The following is a 6,917-nucleotide window of genomic DNA, read 5'->3' as shown; positions in this document are numbered from 1 at the left end:
CGATCCCTGCGGGTTCGTATTCCCAGCTCCTCTTGTTGCTGCTTTCTCCGTTTTGAGGGGGAGCCTTAACAGTCAGCCATTTTCCTCTAGGGACATCAAGGGGCTAAATCTATTGGTCCATTTAGATAGATCCCAATCTCTTGCCACAGGGCCACGCGAAGTGTGGTACCGAGCCTTGTTTGTGTTTGGATCTTCCCTGTGTTTCCCAAAGAGGTAGGCCCGGTCATAGGGGGTGTTTTGTCTGGGGTAAAAATAACCTATGGCAGGGATCTTATGCTACTTGCCTGGTTAACCATCCCACAAGTTAAAATGTGCTGCACTGCCCTTGCATCCCTGAAATTCACTATGATACGATTCCCCACTATATCTTTACACCTGGTGCCAATCCAGCTCACCCTTCTGACATGGAGAATTTCCCCGTTTTTTCTACCTACAAGAGGCCTTTTCTGGTTCAGCCAATGTGTGGTCTTGTTTTTTAATTCGGTATGTGACTCACTCTGCTCTTTCTTTAGGTCTGGGACCCCTGCCATGACTATAAATGCTTCTAGATGGTTTTGTAAATCTAGGACTGTTTGGGCCATCCAGCTCGGGGGAGCTAGCGACTGGGGCACCTGCTCAGCCCTAGTTTCTGACAGCGAATTTCCTAGTTCAGATGAGGGAAGGCTACTTTTTGTTTTCTTGATTCTTGGTTTCTTGGAGCAAGTTCTTCTTTTCCTACTAGTTACAACTTTTTTATCGGGCATGGAATCCACCTTTCTTCACCAATGCCCCTCTGCGCACAAGTAATATCCTGATCAGAAGGCTCAGAGGCAATGAGTGGGGGGGGTGACCATAACCTCATCCCCTAGTTCCTGGGGCATAATGGGAGGGTCAAGTGTTGGGTTGAGTGACAAGCGTCTTTCTGTGCGCTCTATTTCACTTGATACTACCCCAATAGCTTTCCTCAGCATGCGATCAATTGCGGTGGGTTGTGCAGTGAAAAGGGGTTTATACTTTTATCATGTAGGACCCCCTGGGGGTGGGAGGGGAGTTCAGCTTTGCTCTAGTTGAGCGGGTTTTCACTTTACTGGCCATACTGGGAAAAACCAAAACAGAGTGTCCAGAAGTGAGATTGATTCTACAGAATCTTATTCACACTCAGATTGAGTCTTCTCCCCCTGCCAGAATACAGTTCATTTTGGGAGAAAGGAAATAAAACGCACCATCCACCCCCCAACACAGTCTCTCTCAGACAACTTGCGTTTTGTTGGGCCCGATACCACTATACAGTCTGCCTCTTCTCTGATTTTTCTTCCTTCTTAGTCGCCGATAATCCCCCTACTCCAATACCTGTTGACAGAACCACGAGGGGGTCCCAGCCCGGCCTCTGATGGACGCAGATGTGCTCGCCCTTGTCCCGGGCTTCTCCCGGCGCTGCCCGCACGCGTCCCGTGACACGGGAGCTCCCCTGGGATTTTATGCGCCAGCAGGCGAAGGAACAGCATCGGCGGCGTCCTAGCCGCAAGTGGTGCCGGGATATGTAGTCCCCCAGTTGGCGGCCACAACACGGGTGGCCCGGTGCTCCGTGCAGGGATTATCGAGTGCAGTGGCAGCAGGAGAATGGGTGCGGCATCCACTGGTGAGTGCCCCCGTCTCCGCTCAGCGTCCTCCCATAGTTGAAGAGTTAAACACATGTCCCACCCAACATTTCTTCAGGTTTGAAGCTTTATCTTCAGTAATATGAGATTATTGGAGTAAAGCAATATCAGTTTTTAATTTAGCGAGGCGAGATTACTCCTGTGCCTTGATTGTTTAATCCTTTAATATACTTAACACAAAGAAGGGGAGAGGACCGTTCCTGTTTAAACTCCAATACCCCAGGACCCTAAACCGGTTCAAATGTTCACACTAAAGGGGTATATAGAGTACACAATAGACATAACCAAGAAAAATTTCTCAGTTTTGAAAAACTGCACTCACTCACATACCGAAGTATGTGACATGCTTCATCATAGGGCCTGCTACAAACGCCCTGGTGTAGCCACATCCAGGGCGGAGCATTAGGGAGGGGGAAAATAATAATAAATTCCACACTACAAGACGTACAACCACATAATAGCAACACATACGAGTAACACAAATGAGGTGAAAAGCATGTGCAAAACACCCAGTGACTGGAACTGATGGTGCGACAAATAAGTGCAGTATGGGAAAGTGATTAAAACTGGTTAGGGGTGCCACTGAAAGGAATTACTTTATTAAACACAATTAGGTACCCATACCAGGATTACAAATAAGAAAAGGATGGGAAATGTCTTGTTGAGAAATTAAGGTTCCTCAAGACTTCCCTCCTACCACTGCTGAGGTCAACATGTTTCGACCACTGAATTTGCGCCTCTAAAGGTCACTTCGGTCTTCGTCAGGACTGTCGCAATCAGTACCACTGTGGGCCTTTCCGTAATCCGGTAAAAGGCCCCTTGGAGGAGAGTAGGTTAGTCGTATCCGTACTCTTCCAACTCTTTCTCATTCAAAAGTGGAGACTGAACCCAATGGTGTGGGAAAAACTTTTACTGAGGAGATAGAGAATGATGGAAACACACATTTTAGTTTAATCACTCACTCTCCCAACCCTTAGTTTAATTATAACATCTCCATTAACAGGAATACTTGTAATGTGTTTGAAAATTAGCTCCTATAACTGTGGCAGTAGCTGCTATGCTCCTATCCAAGATTGGAATTTAACCCACTCGGAATTATATAGCAACTCTCTTATACTCACTAATGGTGATGATTTCTACTTTTATTAGAAAAAATAAGCGACACGCTGCGTGCTCCCACGCCCATTCCAAGTGCCTCCGTGAGCCCCCACACCTCATTACACCTACAACACTCTCTAAGAAAATGCGAGTAACTATTAACCCCTAATGAGGCTGGTCACTCCCTTGTAGTTATGAGACTTACCGAGTTCATGTATTTCATGAGCCCGACCAGGTGTCCGCCAGGATGGTCTCCCTAAGAACATAATCTAAAACAGAATACATCCGTGAAGTTGCTGCAACTGAGAAACGGAAGGTTCCCATCAAAGACGCGATATACCAGTCACCCGAGGGAGCAAGTAAATGTATCCAAAACGGTTCTGTAAAATCACCCGTTGTCAGAACATCTTACCGTTCTCTGGCCAGCCCTGTCCCATAAGCCTGTATGTAACGGAACACCGCGAAGGTAATGGACGTGGTGTCCCGCCCGTCTTTTAACAGAGAGTGAACCCTGGCCTATTGCGTCAATCGCACATCACGTGACTGGCGTGGTGACGTCATGGCGTTACGCGCGTAGTGTCTCAGTTTAATATGGAAATCGAGACCTCTGTAAAATATGCGCGCGATGTCATCCGTGAGTGCAGGCAGAACGCGTATAGCGTCCCATCACGCAAAACCTCCACTATGGTACTACCGTCATGTGGAAATGGGGCGTCGCTTGCCAAAGGAACCCTTTTGGAAATGAGAATTGCAACAGGTAGGCATCTCAATTCTCACCAGTTCCCCATGTCTGCGAGGGAATATACCCGCCCCCAGTGTGCAAAATCAGAACGATAAGTTATGGTGTCTGGCAATTCCCTACTTATCATGCCTACATGGATTTAACTCAGGGCTGGAATGAGCTACGCAAATGACCAAGCCCAGTCGAGATGGAATTAACATCCAATCAGCTATCTCGATCAACCTAGGCCACCCAGATGTATAAGGGTTCACCACCACCTCCAGTAAAAAAATGGCAAATTAGCAATTGGTACAGATATATGACCAATAGAGTGAATCATCAAATCCTAGATGTTGCGAAATAACAGACTATTGTTCAGTTGAATAACCATCAGGGTAGATTTAAAAATCCCTGTGGCACCACCGTCAAGGTATTTAGTCACATATCACAATACTCTTGGTTTCATCAGACTACCCAAATAACCGATATACAAATAGTAGCCAGACTAACCCCCTAAGACAAGACCTGCATTGTAGGGTCATAACTACTTCAGTTTGATATGTGTAGTCGTTGAATATCATAAGGTTCAGGCTTTGTAGGGCCTCCGAGGGTAAACATTGTTTAATATTCCAGTTTGTGACCCGAAATGTAACTACAGATACAAAACTAATGGGGAGTGACTATACCAGAATATGACGGCGACAGCAGCGAAGCTCCACCGAACTCCGAGGGACCACAATCAAAAACTTCAGCGTAACAGGAAGATCAGATAGGTAACGAAATTGTAGGAATAAAACACCTGCCAATATGGTGAATTCTTCTATCCTTGTCTTTTAGATCATGGAGGGCCAGCGTGCACAACCTATTCCTCAAATATATCTGAGCTGTTAATGCTCGATTCTGTAGTTATATTTCTCAATTCTGTGGTACTCTTTAGGCAGTCGCAATCCCACTTCGCCTGTTACTTATTGATATTACCCGAAGTCGCGCTCTCTTCAGGAGGGAACCGGACACCACATCCGGTCAGGGGTGTGGGGAGGTACATTATTATGGAGAGACGGGAATGGAAGAGGTGTGCATAACCAGATCGCGATGTAGAGATAATAATAAAGAAACATAATCTCCTACCTGTGTCCCGTGTGTTTTGTGGGTCCTTGGAGGTGACAGTTCCTTAGTTCAGCAGAAAAGGGTCAATATTTATATACCAAAATCATTTTTTTTCTAGAGGCAGAGTGTTTGTGCTCAGCCAAAACCAGTTCTGTTCTCTGGCCCAGCTTCCCAGTAGGAGTTGGACACAGCATTGTCCAAGGCAGACCAGGCCTATTCAGGGTCAAGGGAAATCTCCTCTCACCACTCTAAATGCATATACCAATTCAGGTACTAATGAAAACTCCTCCCACTACTCTGAATGCAGCCCAGGTCTATTCAGCCCAGCCCTGACCCATTCAGGAAAGGCAGGGCATACATCACACCCCCCGTGGCCGTTTGAGAGAATTCACCTGACCAGCCCCTGTCACTCCAAAGCCAGTCAATACACATCCTAACAGAGGCACACGGGACGGCTAAGCAAGAAAGTACCTACTTTCTAAAAGTGGTATTTTGAAAGAGAATGTAAAAATCAACTTTACTAAAAGATGCATCTTTAGATTCTGAGTTTAGGCATACTAAACTTTATTTTCCTATCTGGTCCCAATGGGAAGTTATATTTATAAGATGTTATAAATAAACTCCCATTACACCCCATGAGACAGATAGCCCTTCCATAGTGTAAAACGAAATGCACTGTAATTCACTGCCAGGAGGCAGCACATTGAGGGACCCCTTGCAGGAGGCCAGCACATCTTCTCAGGGACCCCCAGCAGGAGGGTAGCAGACCTACTCGGGGACCCCGGCAGGAGGGCAGCAGACCTTCTCGGAGACCCCTGAGGCTCGCCCAAGTGCTGGACAAAGCTCTCAAGCTTCCCAGATCTGAGCACCAGCACTTTATCCAGTTGGAATCCAGGGGTTTGCTGTGGATTGGTACTTTCGTTTTCACAATATGCCTGTAAATTGTGAACCATTAAGTTTATAAAGATAAAAAAGTTTTGCCTTCATATTAAACACTCAGTCAGAGCCCACCCCATCATTTGATTTATTTAGCGTGAAAAAACACTAGTTTAAATACGTTGTATTCATTATATGGTACTGTGTATGTAAATAATAACCCTTGTTTTCCAAGTTTCTGTTTTTCAAGTATGTACAAAGAAGCTTAAAATGAAAAGGCTGAAATCCTTCCCCAAAAGTGTCTTACTTAAAAATTGCTCGTGATCGATTTTAAAAAGGTATGTGATTGTATTAGTAAATATTTTACTGAGTCGAGAGAAGGTCATTAATGAAAAGCGTCAGTACTCAATAGATTGACACCTTATAGATTACATGTAAAATAGATGTTCAATCGTCATACTTTAAAAATGTAGATTGAGTATTGGGGGGGGGGGGAAAACATCCTCCCCGGTCACCCGCGTGACAGGCGGGGATACTGACCACTATACTAACGAGGATTCAGTATATCAGTCCTTGCCAAGCAGCTCCTCATCGTGCTCTGCAACCCGCAACCTTCTGTCTGTGACTGATGTTTTTTTTTATTTTCCAGCTCCTAGACAACAACACAGGGGCCACATGCTCAACAAAAACACACACAAAACACACACTCTCCTCCCTCTCACCCCTCTCACCTCCCAGCAGGCGCTCTCAGCAGCATCACCTGCTGCCAGAGTCACCACAACCAGCTCCCAGGGCTGCTACAGACGGGGCCCCGGCCTGGCTCTTCAGCCCAGCCCCCCCCCCCCCCCCCCCCCCTCTGTCTGATGATGGGGGGGACTGCACAGAGGGATGGGGAGGGTGAAGAGCCGGATGAGAGAGCTGGGTTCGTAAAGATGAAGAGAGGAGGCAGGAAAAGCCCAGGTGTGTGAGAGTGACAGAGGCGCTTTCTATTGTGAAGCAGAGGGGAAAAAAATGTCGAGTTTGCAAAAATCCTTCGAGCCGGATTTGAACCAGCGACCTAAGGATAACAGACACTCCCACTACAGTCCTCCGCTCTACCAACTGAGCTATCGAAGGCTCGGCTGGGATATAACGAAACTATATGTCATGAGAACAGGGATCCAGACTCTGGGGGATTATTGCCTAAATTGTGAGACTGACGCTGAGTTGGATTGCAAGAAACGTGTGTCAATAACCAAAATATGGAATGAGTGAAAGAGGATGTTACTAAGAAGTGAGGGGGAAGGAAGAAAGAAGCTGGAGCGTGCAACAAATAAAGATTGAAGTTGCTACAGCAGTTTTCTTTTAACAAGTTTTAAAGATTACTAATGCAGCACTGATTATAATGTTCCAAATAAAAGGTATCTGCCGAAACCCGGGATCGAACCAGGGACCTTTAGATCTTCAGTCTAACGCTCTCCCAACTGAGCTATTTCGGC

General features: G+C 46.2%; 2 non-coding genes across 2 annotated transcripts; both read right to left on the bottom strand.

The window, feature by feature from the left end:
- Positions 1-6,468: 6,468 nt before the first annotated feature.
- On the bottom strand, positions 6,469-6,555 carry TRNAY-GUA (transfer RNA tyrosine (anticodon GUA)). Its single transcript is given in 2 exon segments — positions 6,469-6,504; positions 6,519-6,555. It is a non-coding gene; the product is annotated as a tRNA-Tyr (tRNA).
- A 289-nt stretch (positions 6,556-6,844) lies between these two features.
- On the bottom strand, positions 6,845-6,917 carry TRNAF-GAA (transfer RNA phenylalanine (anticodon GAA)). The gene has a single exon. It is a non-coding gene; the product is annotated as a tRNA-Phe (tRNA).

The sequence above is a fragment of the Lissotriton helveticus genome, chromosome 1_2 (assembly GCF_964261635.1).
Source record: "Lissotriton helveticus chromosome 1_2, aLisHel1.1, whole genome shotgun sequence".
In the NCBI taxonomy this organism is placed as follows: Eukaryota; Metazoa; Chordata; class Amphibia; order Caudata; family Salamandridae; genus Lissotriton; species Lissotriton helveticus.
This window is presented reverse-complemented; position numbering and strand designations above follow the sequence as displayed.